A 20132-nucleotide genomic window follows, 5' to 3' on the forward strand; every position below is an offset into this window, starting at 1 on the left:
ATAACTTAATTAGCTACGCCCCTGGCCTTTTGATAATTCATTAATATTTAAATCTCTGGAGGTAGAGACTTGTTAATCATGCCCTCTACCTGTCCTACGTGACTGAAAATAACAGGTTAAATGGAGTTACCTCCAAGGCCCAACAGAGGGGAGCCAGAAGGGTCCCAGACTGGCTGCTTCAGATGAACCGGCTGAACTAAGTGGGTGCAGCCGGCTGCAAGTGACAGAGGAGCAGGGAAAGAGGCCTACATTAGCAGGCGGCATGTGAAAGACTGACCCCCAGGGGAGACACACTAGGTAGAGCTTGGAGCCAGTGCTCCTGAGAGAGAACAGTCTGTCCAGGTCTGGCCTGGGGTACTCAGCTGCGAGAAACAGTCTTGAGAGGAGAAATATCTCACCCAAGGGGAGTCATAGAACGAAGGTCAGGAAAGGGCAGGGTTAGCTCTGAGGTCAAGAAATCTTTCCTGGGACCATGTGAATGGTTATTCTGATCAGTGGGGGATGGCAAAAAAAAAAAAAAAAAAAAACAAAAAAAAAAAACAAAAAAAAAAACAAAAAAAACAAAAACAAACAAAAAAACAAACAACAAAAAAAACCAACAACAACAAAAAAAAACAAACCTGGGGTGGGGAACAGGCAGCACATAGAAGTATTAGAGTGAAGTTAGAAGAATTGTTGGATATAGGGAAACTCTTTCCATTTACCAGACTGCTGTATGTATGTATGTATGTATGAAGACTCTTTAAAATGACTGGGTCTAGCGTGCCATTAGGTGGCCATTTTAAACCATTATCTAGAGGGTATTGAATCCAGACCTTATTGCAGAGGTGTAACAATTTGGAAGACCTCAAATCAGGTGTTAATTTTAGAGATTTGAGGTTTTCCAGGAGACAACCCAGTGGAGTGTCTGGGGGTGCAGCTGAAGACAATGTAGTGCCCATTGGGTGACAGGGGATGTTACTGAGCTATTCGTATTGGCTAAGACAGTAATGAGTCAGGCAAGCAGCCTAGATATCAGGTCCTCAGGAGAATATCTAGGGGCCTCTGGGAACTCCTGGAGATCACCAGAAAGCAGTTAAACCTGGTACCAGGATTTCCGGCAGCTATAAGAGCTTATAAAGACTGTAAACTGCCTCTGAGGGGGGAGTCACCCAATGGTCAAGGTCCTAGGTCCTAGGTCAGCTAGGAGGCCAGTCTTATAGACTGGGGCAGTGAAACATCCACCTCTCAGCCCAGAGAAGGCTGGCCAGGCCTTACCTGGGCATCTAGGGTCCCTCCCACCAATTGGAAGTTCCTTACCAATCAATATGCTGGTGTGTGTTTGCAGGCTTATGCAGTCTGGTATCAGGAAAGGTGAAACCATGAGGTCTGTGTGGGCCTGTCTGGCTGCCTAACCCACGTGGCAGAGCACCACGTGGTGGGCCACAGCGGGAGTTTCAGGAGCCTGCGGTGGCGGCAGGCCATGTGGTATGGGTTTTGTATAGTTGCAGCAGCCAGTGGCTGTGGCAGCTGCTGCACCGTGGGTTGCGGTACCCGCGGTAGATGCACCAGTGTTAGATGTTAGTGTTAGATGCCAGTGTGCAGCTCAGAACAGATCACTCCAGACCACATGGTTTCAAGGGGGGAGAGGTTTATTCAGGAGATAGGGCAAAGGTGAGGGGAAGAAGATGGAGGAAGAGAAGAGAGAGGGAGAAGTAGAGAAGTAGAGAAGTAAAGGCTGGCCATAGCCACTTGGAGAGAGGGGGAAGTGAAGGGGGAGGGGGAGGGGACAGAGAGGAGCTAGAGGCAAGAGAGCAAGAGATTAAGAGAGTAAGAGAGAGAGGAGGGGGCAAGCAGCTCCTTTTATAGTGGACCAAGCCTACCTGGCTGTTGCTAGGTAACTGTGGGAAGGAGCACACCTGGTTGTTGCCAGGTAATTGTGGAGGTGGAGTTTAGATAGAATACTAACAATGGGGAATTCAGGACTTTCTAGTGTGGGAGAACTAGGTTTGGATGATGCCAAGTACCCTGGGTTGATGATGCTTATGTTCTTGGGCTTGCCTTTTGACATCTGGATCTCCTTAGTGCTACCTGCACTGTCTCTGGCTGGAGCCTCTCTTTCCTATTATCTTAATTGTGTTAGAACTGTGTGGGGTGGGTGTTGCTACTGGGCTTAGAGCTGAGGTCCAAGATCTGCTCAGGGCTTGGGCCTAGACCAGAAGGAACCAGTGCTCTGGGCCAGGAATAAATTCTTGGGTCCCAGTGTTTCCCAGTTACTCCCTGTTTGGGATGGGTGTTGCTGCCTCATTACCTAAGATACTGCCTGGGTTAGAGCTCCTGGGAGCCCAGCTTCCTCTGGGTTTTGTGAGGTTGGGTGCAGAGCTGCCACCCAGAATCTGCTCAGTGCTCCGGCCCAGACTGGAAGCACCAAATTAAATTTTTATCTAAAAATAAAATTTATGTTTTTATTTATTTGTGTTGGATTTTTGAGATGGAGTCTCTGTATATAGTCTGGCCTGTTCTGGAATTTGCTATGTAGACAAAGCTTGCTTTGAAATCACAGATATCTTTCTGCTTCTGCCTCTACCTCTGAGTGCTGTGATTAAAGGCACATCATACCTTTCCTAACAAAAGACGTTCTCTTACGCACAGATGTAAAGGGAGGTTCTGATATGAAGCTCTAGTTCCTTAAGTGGTTCTTGATTTGTCAATCAAGGCCTTGAACCAATTGCTGGCAGGTAAATTGCTGGACTTCCTGTTCCCCAGATGAAAAGGCGCGCATAAGGAATGAAGGTTCTCTTTTTCTCGCCAGCTTTGGAATGAGGAGCACTCAGCAATCTTGTAAGATCTTGGGGCTGCCAGGGCCTGCAGCTCCACTGTGGGCAGGTTGCCAGAGATATTTGGGGGGTGGGGGGACTGATTGGAACAGCCCATTGAGTTTGGGACAGAAGGAGAGAGGCAGTGGTGGTTTGGTAAGAGCATGGATTTCCAGGCAGTAGATACTCGCCTCCAGCAATTGGGCTAACAGGCAAGACAACAATGTTATCAGAGTATCTTTTATCTGCAGGTTCAAGGTTCTCAGGATTGTGCCGGGAGGGGACCCGTCTCAGAGCAGAGGTAGGTAGAGAGAGAGGCCCGGTTGTGGCTGGTGTCCCGAACTAAGCCAGGTAGAAAAGAAGGGAGCTGGGTGGGGCTGGTATCATGTTCCGGGCAAAGGCAGTAGCATGATTTTGAAACTATGTAAACACACAGTAAATAGGGTATAGCAGCTACTTTGGGATTGAGACTGAAGGTTTCACAAACCACTAAAGGTAAAAACTGTTATGGTTAATATTTAAAACTGCGGCACCCTATCTGGCTTCTTGTAACTGGGCGCCATTTTCCTGACTAGGCAAGGCCTAAGGCCATGAGCGGAGGCCTGTTATGACTGCTGCTTGGCTCAGGTTGCCGGCTCTAGGGGGGCCAGGAGAACCAGCCCTGGCACCCATGAGAGGCCAGCATGGGAGATGGCTCTGCCAATCTACCACACTGTCTCCACAGTGCTTGGCTGAGCCCGGACCATCTCGCCATCCACGCTGTACCTGGTAGAAATGAGACTTTAATGTTTAAAGATTATCCAATGGCTTTATATATTTGGTAATGCTCAATTAACAAAATGCCCACACAATTAGAAGTGTTACCGAATACCTAACCTAGATATTACAACTACCTTAGACTGCTGGAGACACAGACACACATCTGCTGCCATCTTCTCTCTCCTCTGGTCCTCTACCCCCAAGCTCTTCCTCTTCCTTTTCCTTTTTCTTCTCCTTACTCCTACCACATTATCGAGTTTATTGTAAAATAACCAGCTACAATCACCCTTTTTGTCAGAAAAAAAAACTTTCTCTCAAAATATAATTAGAGCATAACTGTACTAATTTGTAACATTTAGGTACAAGATAGACCTAATACCCAGTCCAATATATTGTCAATAAAATGACTATTGTTATCTATCTTAACTTAAAAGACTATAGTTCTGTGCCTGGCTTATGTCTTAACTTTAGAATGAATGTCATCTGAAAATTATCTTCTCAAATCTGTTCTCTCAAGTAAATAGCCTGGGTTGCCTATGAGACTATAAGTCTTCATCTCTGTCAGAATTCCAGAATGACTGAATTAACTGAAAATATGGAAAGCACAAAGCATAGTTTCTAAATCTTAGCCAATTTATAGAGACCACTGAACACCTGGACAGTCCTTATACTTTAAAACATTGGAGCATTGGGTCTCCAGCCTTCTGGCCAGGATCATCTGACAGATTTATAATGGAGAATATTGAAGGGCTGATTACTCTGTCTTGACAAATATAATCAGTCGACTATTCTGCAAGTGTGTCCTTTTTCTGGACAGTATTTTGTCTGTAGATGAAAAGAGGCAATTTTTGCCTAGTGGCTGTCTCACCACAAATGGAATAACTCCACAGATGCTCAGTCTCTTCTTAGAATCCAAGACAAGTGAACATTAATACAGAAATGTTTGTAACATCAATTCTGTGGACTTAGGATGTTTTTGAAAACCAACTATCTATGCAAAGCAATCTGGATTGTTGTCCATTAACTCTTCTCAGCTATTTATAATTAAAATCTAGAAAACACCCTAACAATAAACTCAGAGCCATGAATTTGTTATTAGGCTTTTAACTCACAGGCTAACCATCTCAGGTCTGTTATAAAAAAAAAAAAAAAAAAAGTTAAAGAAGGACTGGGTCTAAGCTCTGAATCCATGAGTTTTGAATTAATAGAAGAAATTATACCAATGAAACCCTTGAATTTATAATCAAAATAAATTTCATACCATCTAAAAAATTATAACTTTAGCTTAGTAATGATTATACAGATTTCTACCAATAGGTTATGGCAATGTAATTAATTCTAGCTATTCCTCACTGTTCCAATAAAACCATTTTTTTCTCTAGAAAGACAGCCTAATATTAAACACTTTAGTCCCCAAGCCCAGGGGAATTGGGGTGCCGACTCTTCATTAACTTTTTCAAGCTGAATACGGGCATTGAGATATTAGAAGAGGGGTGGGGGGATGGGTAAATTGATAAGCCTTTGTGCCTTCACTGCATCCAGCTGTCATTCCAGGACATCAGAGGTTTGAGCAGGTCTGCTCAGCTTGCTTGATGAGTAGATACACTAAGGCTGTGCATTCTGCAATATACAATTCTCAAAGCAAATTTTAGTATCAAGATAATTTTTTGTTTGAATTCTCTGGAATCTAGGCTTCTGGAGGCCTACCTTTGTCATGTCTGATCCATATAATTCTGGGATATAGAAATACCTTAATCATCTCTTCTGAAAACACACAGACAAAACCTTTTTCCCAAATCAGATTTTCTCTGAGTTGGTAACCAGAAAAACCTTTATCTTGACCTCTGGGAAAAAGAAAATTATAACCACAAAACTAAAAATCACACCCATTTTGAAAATAAAATCAATCTAAAACAAAAGAAGTAACTAAAGTACTGTATGTGCCTATTCTTAGGCCTTTCTTGATTTGCAAAGCAGGAAATGAACCCAGAGTTCCCATGAGGCTTAAGTTAGACAGAACCTGAGTCTCCTGTGAGGCGATATAAATTTATATCATCTGAATACACCTGATTTACACTATCTTTCTCTTTGCCTCTCTGATTAGAACAGCTTTTTATTTATATCATCTATCTCTTTGGCTCTCTCTCTAGAGAGCCTCTAGTTATACACTGTACTCTCCACTCTAGAGTCAGTGACAATTTTCTCTAAGTTTTAAACCACAGGCAAAAATCCCCATGGGATTCAGACAAATCTGTTTATAAATCTTTCCTAAAAGCAAATCCTTATATTGTAACTTTATCCTTAAATCAGTAACTGCTCCACAATGGAGGCTCATTTATTTAGCTCTCTTGGCTCAGAGCAGCTAATAATGTATACCTGTCTGTCTGTAGCTCTGTGCCTGTAGCCACAAATTTCCCATATGTATGTTGTTCCAAACTGCAGGTGAGATTCACCACGTGAATGGGAGAAAACTGTTTCTAAATCTATCTTAAAAACAAATAATCTCAATTTTTAATTCACATTTCAAATCTCTCTGACCTAAAAGTAAGTTACTTCCTTCTTTTCCTAACAAAAAGCAACCTGTGTTTTCCCACAGCAGGGGACCTTAGCTTACAAGCAGTTTCTTTGTTTACAGTTCCCATGCTAGGTGTCACGTGACTTATATTAGCAGGTACTTGTTGGGGGCCGACTTTTAGCAGAAAAGCGGCTATCAGCTTTGCAGCCATCTTGAGCCATATACCCTGACATGAGACTTGTATTACAATAGCCTACAACAGCTGAGCACAGTCCGATAATCTCGGTTTAGATACCTTGTGTGTGTGAGATTAAAGGTGTGTGATTTAAGAGTGACCTAGAGATCAGATTTAGAGACAAGACCTAAGGGCATGATTAAAGGTGTGACCAAAGGCATGGCTTAGAAGTGAGACATATAAAAGGCAGAGGCAGATGGTAGAGAATCAGACACTTTTAGGAGACACTTCAGGGAGTACAACTTGGAACTAGGAATTAGGTTTGACAGTACAACTTGGAGTAGGAATTAGGCATTAGGTAGCAGTCACTTGGAAGAGAACTTGGAAGAAGAAACTTGGAACTTGGAGGCACTAGGGACTAGGAACTAGGGACGAGGAACTCAAGACTAGGAAGAGAGACTGAAGAATAAACAGGACTGAAACACAGTCTGTCTGGTCTCCATTCTTCGAATTTATCCTCACTCTCTCTCTTGCTGAACCCTGACCCTCGGACCAGAGCGGCAGCTTGGACCGGGATACAGCGGCTGCCCAAACGCGGGGCAGTCCAGGCCTCAACATTTTGCTTGGGCCGCAACATTTTTGGCCGCCCGAACCTGGGGCTAGTGCAGCTCCCAACATTTCTGGCACCCGAACTTGGGACTAGTGCGGTTATCGACAGGTACTCACTTTATTTGAAAAAAAAAAAAAAAATCTTTTACTCTTAGGTGAAATAGACTTAAATTTTAGGTGAATCATGTGAAACGTTGGTGTGCCACTTGATACTGGAGTATTTATAATGGCATGGACCAATCTTGATATTGTTATGGGGCAAGCCATGAAACAGACCAGTCTGCAGAGCAAGAGACAGTCACAAGTGCTGTGACCATAGGTAGGTTTACTCTGACTAGTTGGGGGAGGGGTCTTACCAGTTTTCCAAAGTTTGGGCTACTGAGTTTTGGATCTTCATGTGGTGGTGGGAGGGGTGTGGGGGTGTGGGGTGTGGGGGGCGGGGGGTGGGTGGATGGTGGATGTAAATCTGTGGAGTTTCAAAATCCGAGTCTCAGCACCACATGAAGTTTTTATAGAAAGATAAAGAGAGGAGGAATCTGTTTTGGTGGAGGTATAGTCAGGTATGTGGGAAGGGGGTGCCTTGGCGGGCCCATGGTGAGGCATCCCTTCCCCCGATGTACCAGCCACATGATGATATAATATAGAATGGAGTTTATTCAAGGCATAGAGAGAGGAGGTAAGAGGGTATTAGAGGCAGAGAGAGAAAGAGAGAGAGAGAGAGAGAGAGAGAGAGAGAGAGAGAGAGAGAGAGTAGCCATGAGCACATGGAGAGGGTGAAAAGGAATGGGGAGAGAGGGGGCAAGGTGTGAGAGGACAGAGGAAACAAGAAGGCCAGAGCAAGAGAGAATGGAGGGGCACACAGCCCCTTTTATAGTGAGTCAGGTGTTCCTGGCTGTTGTCAGATAGCTGTGGGAGCTTAGACAAAATGCTAACAATGGGTATGGGGGAGTGCTGGGGACTAATCCAAAGCAGGGCTGTTTGGAAAACCATATGAAAGTGTACAGTCTCACAATGAAGTTAACAACACAACTGCAGGGATAGTTAAAAAAAAATGTGATGTTTGAAAGAAAAGAGGAATTCAGGGCTTAGGGCTGTATGGGCTGGGGAGGAGTGAAGGGAGAGGGTGGGTGAACCAAAACTAAGGAAAGTTGAAAATGTCTATGAGACTTTGTCAAAGGAAAAATATTATTTTTAGATTATTTAGCAAGGTGACAAGGGGGCTCTCTCATGAGGATGGGGACAGAAGGATCTGGAGTAGACATGGGCTCCTTGTCACTTGCTGGGGCCTGTCTAAGTATGCTCCAAATAGAAAATGCACCAGGAGCCATGTCTACCTCCATTCTTAGTATATCAGTTCTAAAAATCTTTTTCTACTGCGTCCCATGCTTCTACATCTCATCCCTGATCTGGGTCCCAAGGGTGACTGTCTGTACAAAATGGAGGAAATCTGTAAGCTGATCAGTATTTACCTCAATTCCTCTTTTCTTAAGTACATGCTGAATAATATCAATAAATATTTTTCTCTTCTTAGATTCACTTTGTCCCACACTGAAGGAAAGGCAGCATACAATCACATAGTCACATGATCACACAATAATTCAATAATGATTCCTCACCTTTTACCTGACTAGGGGTCCAAGACATCCTTGCATGAGACTCCTACCCACATCTGAAATGACCTCTTTCTTTTTTAAAGTAACAACCTCTCTTTCTCTTTTATTAAACCTACCTCTTTGTGTCCCTGCTCCAGGTGTCAGATAGGGAAATCCAGCTCAGACAGTGTGTTCAAGTGTTCAAGGAGGGCATGTGTAGTCGGTGACTATGTAAAGCAGGCACACATACACACTTGGTGGTTGAAGCAAGCTTGAACCAGCTCTAACAACTTTACATATACTTATATGTACACATTTGGGGGATGGAGCAAAGCTCCAACAACTTTATTTTTTCCCCCACAGCTTACATATTCCATCAAAATATTTCAATAAGTAAAATATTACTATGTGATTGCATTCTATTTTTTTAAGTGAGCAATTGCCATGAATATGTATGTACATATATAAACACATATAAACATACATACATATATATTTACATACATATATACATACATACATATGTACATACATATAAAATATGTTCCCCAATACTCGCATGTCCAAATGGTTTACATATTATGGGTGAAAAAGAATTGGAAAACAAATTATTCTTAAGAATCCACATACATTTGTAACTAAGCAACTTGTTATAGATGAACAAAGTATAAGTAAGCACGGTAATTTTCTCAGCCAGTTTCCCTTACTGCCAGGCCACAATCTGTGGTTACAAAGAAAAGAGCAATTATTTTATTACTTATCTTAAACTGTAATCTCATAAAAGTCTTAAAAGAATCACAAATCTTAACTTTTACAGAAAAAAAAAAAAACAGTCATTTCTCCATCAAATCCTCAGGGTGCACATCTGTTTTCTCTTTGTCTCTCCTGCTTTCTTTTCACCCCATCCCTCCTTTCCTACCTGGTTCAGTCCACTTTATCCTCCTGCTCATCTTCTTTCTAGATGTCTCTGGCTGTACTTTCCCTCACATCTGCAATAGAAACGTTTTCTAAACCATGCCTTGAGCAGTCATGTCCTCCTTTCATTCACCCTTAGGAAGCTATTATAGAGAAAGGAGTGGCAAGAATCAGCTGGCTCCAAGACAGTTTATGCAGGCACAATGTTTTGTAGGCTGTGTAAAGTTTATCCTGGGGTTATTCAAATCCTGATTTCTCTGCCCTAATATCTCTTTTCAATCTGGACATGACACTGTCATACTTACACCAAGAATCTCCTGTTTCAAGTTTGTGTAAACAGTTCTAACCATTTACTCACCCTTGGTAATAAATGCTGATCACTCACTGTGAACTGAGTGCTGTATCCTTCAGAGATTTACTTATCAAGTGAGTCTGAGGACAGCCACAGTTATATAGTGAAATCTTTTTCCAAAATAAATAAATAAACACTTGCTTTATAATTAAAAGCTCTTTACTTTGTCAAATAATACAGCATTTAACACTTCAGATTATTTTATTTACATTATACTCCATTCAGTGTCTCTATCCCTTCTCCTATCTTGTGGTCCTGTTTCTTAAAACAAAACAACAAAACACTCAATAAAAGCCCCTGTTGCGGACTGCTCTGGTCCACATTTTGGGGCCAAAATATCATGGACTGCTCTGTCAATGTTGGGACCCGCACTGCCAAAAGCCTCGGGGGCTAAGTTGTTAGAGCCTGCACTGCCCCAAGGTGCTCCAGTCCATGGGTCGGGGTTCAGCAAGAGAGAGAGTAAGGACGGACAAGAGGAATGGAGACCAGACAGTGTGTTTCAATCCCGTTTATTCTTCAGTCTCTCTTCCTAGTCCAAGTCCCAAATCTTAAGTTCCTAGTCCCTAGTTCCAGTTGCTAGTCTCTTTCCCAATTCCAAGCTCTTTGCCAAGTGCCTGCTACCTAATGCCTAATAACTAACTCCAAGTTGTACTGAACTCTTCTGTCTGCCTCTCACCTTTTATATGCCTCACTTCTAAGTCATGCCCTTAAGTCACGCCATTAGGTCTTATCTCTAAATCTGATCTCTAAGTCACACCCTTAAGTCTCAGCTCTAAATCACACCTTTAAGTCTCACAGTATCTTAAGTCTTTAGATACCCAAAGGAAGATCCTGGGTATCTAAAACAAGATGTTATCAGAGTGTGCTCAGCTGTTGTAGGCTATTGTAATCAAATCTCTTGTCAGGGTATATGGCTCAAGATGGCTGCAAGGATATAGCCGCCTTCTGTTGGCTCCACACAAGCCCCCAAAATTTTTCATGTGCTGTGTGTGAGTTAGGGTACAAAACCCCCCAAACCTTAATGTACTGTGGGTATTCTGCTCGAAAATATGAGTAAACAAGCCACAAGATGAACAGGTCGGACTTGTTTTGAAGTGCCCAGGATTAGACAAAAGGTAAATCTTTCACATCTCAGAGATGACAGCCTCACAGGATGAAGAGTCTTCCATGAGACTAGTAACCCAGAGGACACTACCACAGATCACCTAGAAGAGGGAGAAACAGGTATGTATTTAATGCAATTTGAAACAAACTAGAAAGGTATAGAGGAGGATCACCATGGTCTCACAGAGGAGCAGAACCTCCTGCCCCTTAGCCTGTCTGGGCAGGTCTTTAGATGTGAAGATGCTTGGAGGCCTCTGTTATGTCAGTTACTCTGTTGTGCACACTGTGATGGAATGCTATTGTGATGGATACCCTGTCTAAGAGATCTATAAGACTAAAAAACAAACAAACAAATGAACAAAAAAAAAAAAAAAAAAAAAAAAAACCCAGGTAATCTTGTAAGGCCCCTTCCTCAAGGATGCTTCAAGCTGTTTATGTAAGAGAACAAGACATTTTCAATTCCCTAAAGAGAGCAAGTAGGTGGCAGAAACCAGTGCTCTATGGTCAGATTCTCCAAATAATTTTCAAGGGAGCTTGTGTGGTTTTGTTGTTCTGAGTTTTAGTGGTGACGATGGTGTTGTGTGCCCATTTAGAGGTCAGAGAACAACTCTGTGTAGTTGGTTGGTGCCTTCTACATTTCAGCATGTTCCAGGGGTTGAACTCAGACAACTGGGCTTGAACAGCAAGCACCTTTACCCCCTGAGCCATCTTGTTGACCCAGGAGAAACTGCTTTTTCTGCAAAATGCTTTAAGGAATACTTATTCTGTCTATCAAGTTCTAGCTTAGGTATTTCTGAGGACAACAGGCTGAGGAATAGTTAGGAAGCCAGAATAAGAAATGGGCAGGTGCAAACATAAGGCCCAGTTCTGTTTTGTTTTCTTTTCTTTTGTTTTGTTTTCCAATCATTTCCTCCAGAAATAATTTTGGTTTACTTTGGGACAAGCTCAGGGCCATTTGAGTTGTTGTGACATATGAGTTAATTGATAAACTGTGGGTCCCTGTTCTGGAGGGCTTCCCATAAAGATCTTAGGCCTGGCTAGGAGTGGGGGTTCAGGGGGAATTGAGTGTGAGCAGGGAGTGGGAATTCCCTCTGCTGCCTCTGTTGCCTCTGCCAGAGTCTCCTGCTTCTCTGCTGTTGCCACCCAGTTACTCCAGGGTGCTGCACTTGTAGCATTGCACTGAGCTGGTCCAGGCTGAGCTGCTGAGAGACAGATGAGAGGGGAGGGTCCTGAAGGCACTTCAAGAGAGCAAATCTTTTCCCAAGTGTTACAGCTCTTGAGACAGAAACTCTCAGACAAAGGGATGATTCTCACTCACCTTTATTTCTCCCAAATAGGGTTCTTATATATGGTTTTGGGGTGGGTCAGGGTCTAGCAGCAGATAACTACTATTGGCTTGGTCTCACAACTTGGAGATACCTCATCTACATGTAGGAGAGCCTGAGGCACTGTTCCTACATGACTAATGACCATAGACCTCTCTGTGGGAGGGGCTGTGGAGAGCTGAATCTAAATTCGAGGAACCAGGAGGCCCAGGAGTACCACCAACTCCTATCATCCCTTCAGGGTTTCCAGGGTTAGAAGCATACTCAACTGGGTACCCCACTGTATCTCACAGCACACTGCCCCACAATAAACCTGCTGTAAACACTCACAGGTTTTAAATATCAACACAGGCATTTTCATTTTATGGATATGTTGTTAGGAAGACAAGATCAAAGGGATCTCATTTTAGCAAAATGCTGAACTGTTTTTCTTGTTTCTTCCAAAGCCTGGTAATATTAAGCATAGTTATACAAGTTTTGCTACACATGTGCCATTTTATTCAATTTTTTAGATCATTTGAAAAAATCAATATGTGTTTATAATTTGTGTGTGTTTTGTAGTGTGTGTGTGTGTGTGTGTGTGTGCACTGTAGAATTGCTAGTGTGGACAGATCTTAAGTAGAGAAAAATGGCATCTCTTCTGAATATGGTCCTGGAATTGCTGGTTCTATGGTGAAGACTCACAGTTGACACTCTACAATAATTGAATAGAAATGGACCACAAATACAAACATGAAGGCTATCAACTTAAATGTACTTGAAGGTAAAAAATTTTAATGGCAATGAATTTTGCTTACAATATCAATTTTTTGCCTATACACCAGAAGAACATGTTGGTTTTAGTGTCATGATAACTTTTGGCTCTGGTCCCTGAAAAAAGATTAAGAAGATAAACAATGGGCAGGAAAGTTTTTGTTTTGTTTTCTCTTAATTAAAAGAAATTGCACCTCAAATGCACTGAGAGCTTTAAAACACATGGGTAGGGACAGAGGAAATGGCTCAGAGGTTAGAGCCCTTTATTGTTCCAAAATTGATTGTGAATATGTTTTATTGGGTGTGTAGTTGTTTGCTTGACAGTTCTTGTCCAGGCCCGCTCTATCAATGTTGGAACCCATACTGCCAAAAGCCTGAGAGCTAAACTGTTAGAGCCCACACTGCCCCAAGCTGCTCTGGTCAGTGGGTTGGGGTTCAGCAAGAGAGAGAGTGAGGACAGATGGGAAGAATGGAGACCAGACAGAGTGTGATTCAATCCCATTTATTCTTCAGTCTCTCTTCTCTCCAAGTCCCTAGTTCCTAGTCCAAGTGCCAAGTCCTAATCCTAGTTCCAGCTGTAATAAGTCTCAAGTCCTTCTAGTTCTAGTTGTTAGTCTCTTTCCCAGTTCCAAGTTATCTGCCTCAAGTCTCAAGTCTCAAGTCTCAAGTACTCTTCCAAGTACAAGTGTCTAATAATTTCTTCTGTCTGCCTCTCACCTTTTATATGTCTCACTTCTAAGCCACACCTTTAAGTCATGCCTTTAAGTCTTATCTCTAAATCACACCTTTCAGTTACACCTTTAAGTCTCAGCTCTAAATCACACCTTTAAGTCTCACACACCCAAAGGAAGATCCTGGGTATCTAAAACAAGATGTTATCAGAGTGTGCTCAGCTGTTGTAGGGTGTTGTAAACAAGTCTCTTGTCAGGGTATATGGCTCAAGATGGCTACAAGGATGATAGGTGCCTTCTGTCAGCTCCCCACAAGTCCTGTGATAGGTGCTATCTTTACACACGAGTTTTCATTTGATAATTGCTAGTGTTTAAACATGCAAATTATTTCATGCATTGACATTGTTTCCTGCAGTATTGTAAATTCATTTGTTACTTTTATAGCCAATTAATAAGACACTTTAGAACTCTATTTGTAGATATATCCATGTTGTCTGACTAGCAATACTTTTATTTCTGAGGCTGGACTCCTATAACTTGCCCTATTGTCCTGGCTAGGACCCCCAGAGTCACACTAGAATTGTGAGCAGACATCCTTGCCTTGCTCTTCATCAGTGTGAATAAGGGTGGTGATCATTCCTGATGGTTGTAATTGAATTTTTCTTTTTTGTGATTGTAGCCATTACCAATTAATCACTATTCAAATTGATCCTGGTAGTGGCATTGCTCCTTGCTACCTGTCCCAATGTTCTGTGTTCCCAAATGACAGTCACATAGACATAGTCTTTATATTTTTATATGCCTTAAACTCAATGGCTCAATGGCTGGGTCACTTCCTAACCTCCATGTGGCTCTAATCTACAGTCTATCTTTGTTGCCCTAGGCCCAGTCATGTAGCCCTCTCAGCCTGTGTTCCCCTGGCTCCTACATGGCAACTCAGAAAGGTTCTCTGACTTTCCTGTACCTCTCATGCATGGCACCTTGGTTCTCCTCCCAGCATGGAGGATCTCCTTCCTTTTCCTCCTTCCTCTCTCTCCTGCCTGGGAATCCTAAAAGTCAAGCCTCTGTCTGCTCTGCCCAGCCATTGGCTGTCAGCATCTTTATTTACCAATCAGAACCAACTAGGGGTAGGATCCCTCACACTTATGTGTGGGGCACTGTAAAAATGTTTGTTTGTTTGTTTGTTTGTTTTTTTGGGAACATAGCAAGCAGCTACAGTTTATGACACATATCTGTTGTCAGATTGAGGACGTTCCTCCAATTCTAATGTGTTGAGTTAACTGTAGATTTTTGTGAATTTTGCACAGGGTTGCCAGGGACTAGCTCCTGCTTGGTGAGGGAGAAGTCTAATTTTTAGCTAAAACTGGCCTTGAACTCATGACTCAATAGCCTGCACCTCCCATGAGGTAGAATTGTAGCTCTGTGCTGCCACACCTGGTACAGTAATTTGCTTTTCTTTTTATTATTCACATGGTCCTTTCTGTTTTAAACAGGTCTATTCTGATGACACTAATCAAATGAGTAGCTCTTGTTGTATCTTTTGTTCCATGAACTTCACCATTTCTGTTTATTGTTCTTTTATTGGCCCTTAGCATAATTATGGGAATGTTCTGTGGCAAAAATTCTTTTTTTTTAATTTTTTTTTTTTTTTTTTTTTTTTTTTTTTTTTTTTTTACAGCTGGGCGGTGGTGGCTCACGCCTTTAATCCCAGCACTTGGGAGGCAGAGGCAGGCGGATTTCTGAGTTTGAGGCCAGCCTGGTCTACCAAGTGAGTTCCAGGACAGCCAAGGCTATACAGAGAAACCCTGTCTCGAAAAACAAAAAAACAAAACAAAACAAAAAAATTATTGTTTTTTGACACAGGGTTTTTCTGTATAGCTCTGGTTGTCCTGGAACTCATTTCCTAGACAAGGCTGGTCTCAAACTCAGAAATCCTCATGCCTCTGCCTCCCAAATGCTGGGATTATAGGCGTGTGCCACCACTGCCTGGTGGAAAGATTTCTTATGCTCATGGATCAGTAGAATTAACATAGTGAAAATGGCCATCTTAACAAAAGCAATCTACAGATTCCATGCACTCTCCATCAAAATTCTAATCAATTCTTCACAGAGACAGAAAGAGCATTCTCAATTTCATAGGGAATAACAAACAACCCAGGATAGCAAAAACAATTCTCAACAATAAAAGAACTTCTGCAGGAATTACCTTCCCTGATCTTAATCTCTATTACAAAGCAATAATGATAAAAAACTGCATGGCATTGGTACAGAGACAAGAGAAGTAGATCAATGGAATAGAATTGAAGACCCAGAAATAAACCCACACACCTAAGGTCACCTGATCTTTGACAAAGAATCCAAAACCATACAGTGGAAAAAAGAAAGCATTTTCAGCAAATGGTGCTGGTCTAACTGGTGGTGTCTGTATGTAGAAGACTGAAGATTGATCCATTTTTATCTCCTTGTACAAAGCTAAATTCCAAGTGGATTAAGGACCTTCACATAAAAATGAGGCACACTAAATCTAACAGAAGAGAAAGTGGGAAATAGCCGTGAATATTTTGGCACAGGGGAAAATTTCCTGAACAGAACACCAATGGCTGAAGCTCTAAGATCAGCAATTGGCAAATGGGTTCATGAAGCTGAAGAGCTTCTGTAAGGCAAAGGACACTGTCAACAGGACAAAATGACTACCTACAGATTGGGAAAAGATCTTTACCAACCCTATATCTGATAGAAGGCTAATATCTAAAATATGCAAAGAACTCAAGAAATTAATGGGGTACATAGTTAAACGAAGAATTCTCAACCGAGGAATTTCAAATGGCAGAGAAGCACCTAAAAAAAATGTTCAATATCCTTAGTCATCAGGGAAATGCAAATCAAAACAACCCTGAGATTCTACCTCACACCAATCAGAATAGCTAAGTTAAAACACTGAGGTGACAGCTTATGCTGGTGAGGATGTGGAAAAAGAGCAACACTTGTCCATTGCTAGTGGGATTGCAAGCTGGTACAAGCATTTTGGAAATCAATCTGTCCTATACTCAGAAAATTGGAAATAGTTTTTCCTAAATAACTAGCTATACTCCTCCTGGTCATGTATCCCAAAGATGCTCCATTATCCCACAAAGACACTTACTTGTTCAAGTATGTTCATAGTAGCTTTTTTTTTTTTTTTTTTTTTTTTTTTTTTTTTTTTTTTTTTTTTTTTTTACAATCAAAAGATAGAAATATCCCAGATGTCTCTCAATGGAAGAATGGGTACTGCTGGGCCATGGAAGGGTGTCCTGGTTCTTGGGTTGTGGGTTTGGCCATGCTCCCAGAACCCAGAACTCCTGTCACAAGGTCTAATCTCCATTCCTCCTTCACCCTTCAGTCATGTGCACAGATGGGCATGATAAACAGGCCTTAGAGAGATTTACAGACTAATGAGGTACCTGAAGGCCAGAGGGTGGAGCTGACTAAGCATTCTGTCCCAGCCCCTCCCCCCTCTTCCCATCCCTATTTAACTCAGGTCTGCCCTGGGTTTTGTGGGGTGTGCATCCAGATCCATCCACCATCAGCTATGTCAATAAACAGGTTTTGGAAACCCAAGGACTGCCTCCTGTGTTGGGCCTGCTCTGTGAGGAACCCTGAGGAACCGTGGAGAGGCCTTTAGTTAATGAGCAGCCGGGCCTAACTTCCAGCTGGAGGAACCCAGAGGTTCCCAGCCGACTACCCACAGCATGGTGGGAGGAACCCTGGGTTTGCCAACCACATTTTTTCTCCACAGGGTACAGAAAATGTGTTACATTTATACAATAAAATACTACTCTATAGAAAGATATTAGAAAAGACTACTGGCACGCTTCCTGGCTTAGTTGCCTACCAAGTTCCTGTGCTATGCCCACCTCTGACAGGCCACTTCAGTCCTGATGCCTGGTTAGCCAAGTGCTGGCGGACAAAGGCCGACCTGTTTTATCTCGTGATGACTCTGACTGAAAGATCCACAATCTCTCCACCCAGCTCACTAGGTTCCCACTGATGGGTCACTACCACTCCATCCCCTTTCTTGAAAATATCCACGGCCTTTGTGGGGCACATCAGGCAAACCCACGCTGTACCTTTCTCTCTTGAACTCAGTCAAATCACTGAGAGAAGAAAAACACCATACAAACTGAGCCAGAAATAATGGTAACTCAATCTCTGGGTGCAACAATTAAAACCTAATCTTGTAAATTATCAATCTGATTCCTCAGGTGGTAGATCCTTGCAGACCCACCATGAAACTGGGAAACTCTAGCAGCTACATTCAGCCCATCTGCTGTCTCCATTCCAAAATTCTATAACTTTCTCCTCTTTCTTCTCTTCCTCTGTCCAACTTGGAAGTCCCTTCTCCCACTTGCCCAGTGATTGGCTTCTTTATTTATTAGGGGGTGGTTCACAAGAAGTCCTTGAGTATGTGACTCATTCCTTGTCTGTCACCCCTCCCAGGAGTGTAGAATTAACTTCAGAATACTAAATACCAGGGCCATCCACAACACTACTCATCTCTTAAAAACAATTACTTCATGAATTTTGTAGGCAAATGGATAGACCTAAAAAAATATCATTCCAAGTGAGGTAACCCAGACCCCAAAGGACATACATGGTCAGTACTCACTGATAAGTGGTTATTAGCCCAAAAGCTCAGAATACCTATGAAACAACTCACAGACCATATGAAGCTCAACAGTAAGGAGGCCAAAGTGTGGATGGTTCAATCTCACTTAGAAGGGGAAACAAAATAATCATGGGAGTCAGAGTGAGGAAGGGACCTGGGTGGGAGAGGGGAGGGGAAGGGAAAAAAGGGGGGTCAGGATCAGGTATGGGAAGAGACAGAGAAGAGTCCAGAAGGCTAGGAGAAAGGAATAGAAATATGTAGCACTGGAGATGAGGGTGGGGAATGGAGAGAGGAGGTGAAACCACAACAAAGTGCCAGATCCTGGGACACAAGAGGCTCCCAGGATCCTATGGGGATGACATTAGTCAAAATGTCTAACAGTGGGGAGGGAGAACCTGAAGAGACCACCTCCAGTAGATAGATATGGCCTCCCAGTTGAGGGATAGGGCCACCCACCCATCTCAAAAATTTTAATCTAGATTTGTTCCTGTCTAAAGGAAATGCAGGGACAAAAAATGAAGCAGAGATTAAAGGAAAGGCCATCCAGAGACTGCTCCACCTTGGGATCCATCCCATCTGCAGACATGAGACCCCTACACTATTGCTGATGTCAAGATGTACTTGCAGACAGGTGCCTGGTATGGCTGTCATCTGAGAGGCTCTAATACCTGACTAAGACAGATGTAGATACTCATAGACAACCATTGGACTGAGCTGGTGGACCACAATGGACAAGTCAGGGGAAGGTCTGAAGGAGCTGAAGGGTTTTGCAACCCCATAGCAAGAACAACAGTATCAAATAACCAGACTTCCCACCCCCCACTCCCAGAGCTACTAGAAACTAAACCACCAACTAGAGTATACATGGATGGATCCATGGCTCTGCTAAATATGTAGCAGAGGATAGCCTTATCCTGCATCAATGGGAGGAGAGGCACTTGGTCCTGTAGTGGCTTGATGCCCCAGAGAAGGAAGATGCTAGAGGCGTGAGGCAGGAGTGGGTAGGTGGGTGGGGGAGAACCCTTTTATAGGCAAAGGAGAGGGGGAATGAGGTGAGGGGTTCGTGGAAGAGAGGCCAGGAAGGGGGACAACATTTGAAATGTAAATAGATAAAATAATAATAAAAATGAAACAGTTGACAACAGTAAAGTTTTGGTGAGGCAAAAACAAAGAAGACAGGCATAGTGGAGAAAGGTTGTGTATGCCTAGTGATTTTCTGAAGTGAATAGTTATGTTTGAATGGCGTCCAACAGCATAGCTGAATGGTAGACTTCACACTTCTCATATAGAAGGCGTTGAGTTTGATTCCTGGCTCCACACACAATAAAAATACCTCAGATTAAAAAAAGAACAAAGTCAGATTTCTGAGTTCAAGGGACAGCCAGGGCTAAACAGAGAAACCCTGTCTCAAAAAACCAAACCAAACCAAACCAAACAAAACAAAACAAAAAAAAGAGCACCTTTGCACTGTTGAAATCTAAAACATTTCTCAGCTCTGTTTACTTCCTTTACAGTATAGCATGCTTTTCTGTCACTAATCCCTCCCCAGTTTTTCAGTTCTGTAGGGTGCGGTCAGACCTAGGTAGCCAATCACTGGTAGCTTTCAAGTCAACTAGTTTGAAAACTCTGGCCACAAGCTTCCAAACTCTCTTCCAAATATCTTCATTCATCAGAGGCTCATTGCTTCAGCAAGAAGATAGGTGGTTCCGAGCCTCCCTCCAAAGACTGCTTGGAAATAAAAACCGTAAATATTTAATGAACTGTTACCTAAAGTAAAGGGAGGGAGGGAGGGGAGCTACATCCGGGGAGCTGGACCTCACTCCGGTTAGCCCGCCACAGTGGGTCTCTACAGATTGGTGGAGGCTGGCGTGGGGTGGAGGGTGGGGAGCTAGGCGGTGGGTAGGAAATCACTGGTGCCACTC

General features: G+C 42.7%; 1 protein-coding gene across 3 annotated transcripts in view; it reads left to right on the plus strand.

Moving 5' to 3' along the window:
• Positions 1 to 20132, plus strand: part of LOC117715751 (C-type lectin domain family 2 member D11-like) — a 117206-nt gene that overhangs the window by 39861 nt on the left and 57213 nt on the right. Inside the window, exons 1-2 of one of the 3 annotated variants that reach the window (XM_076940626.1) lie at positions 628 to 2820; positions 3047 to 3096. The exons of the other annotated variants lie outside the window; for them this stretch is intronic. The gene's annotated coding sequence lies outside the window, so the exon portion shown is untranslated. Of the gene's footprint in view, positions 1 to 627; positions 2821 to 3046; positions 3097 to 20132 lie in introns of those variants that run through there. 3 annotated transcript variants of the gene reach the window in all.

The sequence above is a fragment of the Arvicanthis niloticus genome, chromosome 9 (genome assembly GCF_011762505.2).
Source record: "Arvicanthis niloticus isolate mArvNil1 chromosome 9, mArvNil1.pat.X, whole genome shotgun sequence".
NCBI classification, from domain to species: Eukaryota; Metazoa; Chordata; class Mammalia; order Rodentia; family Muridae; genus Arvicanthis; species Arvicanthis niloticus.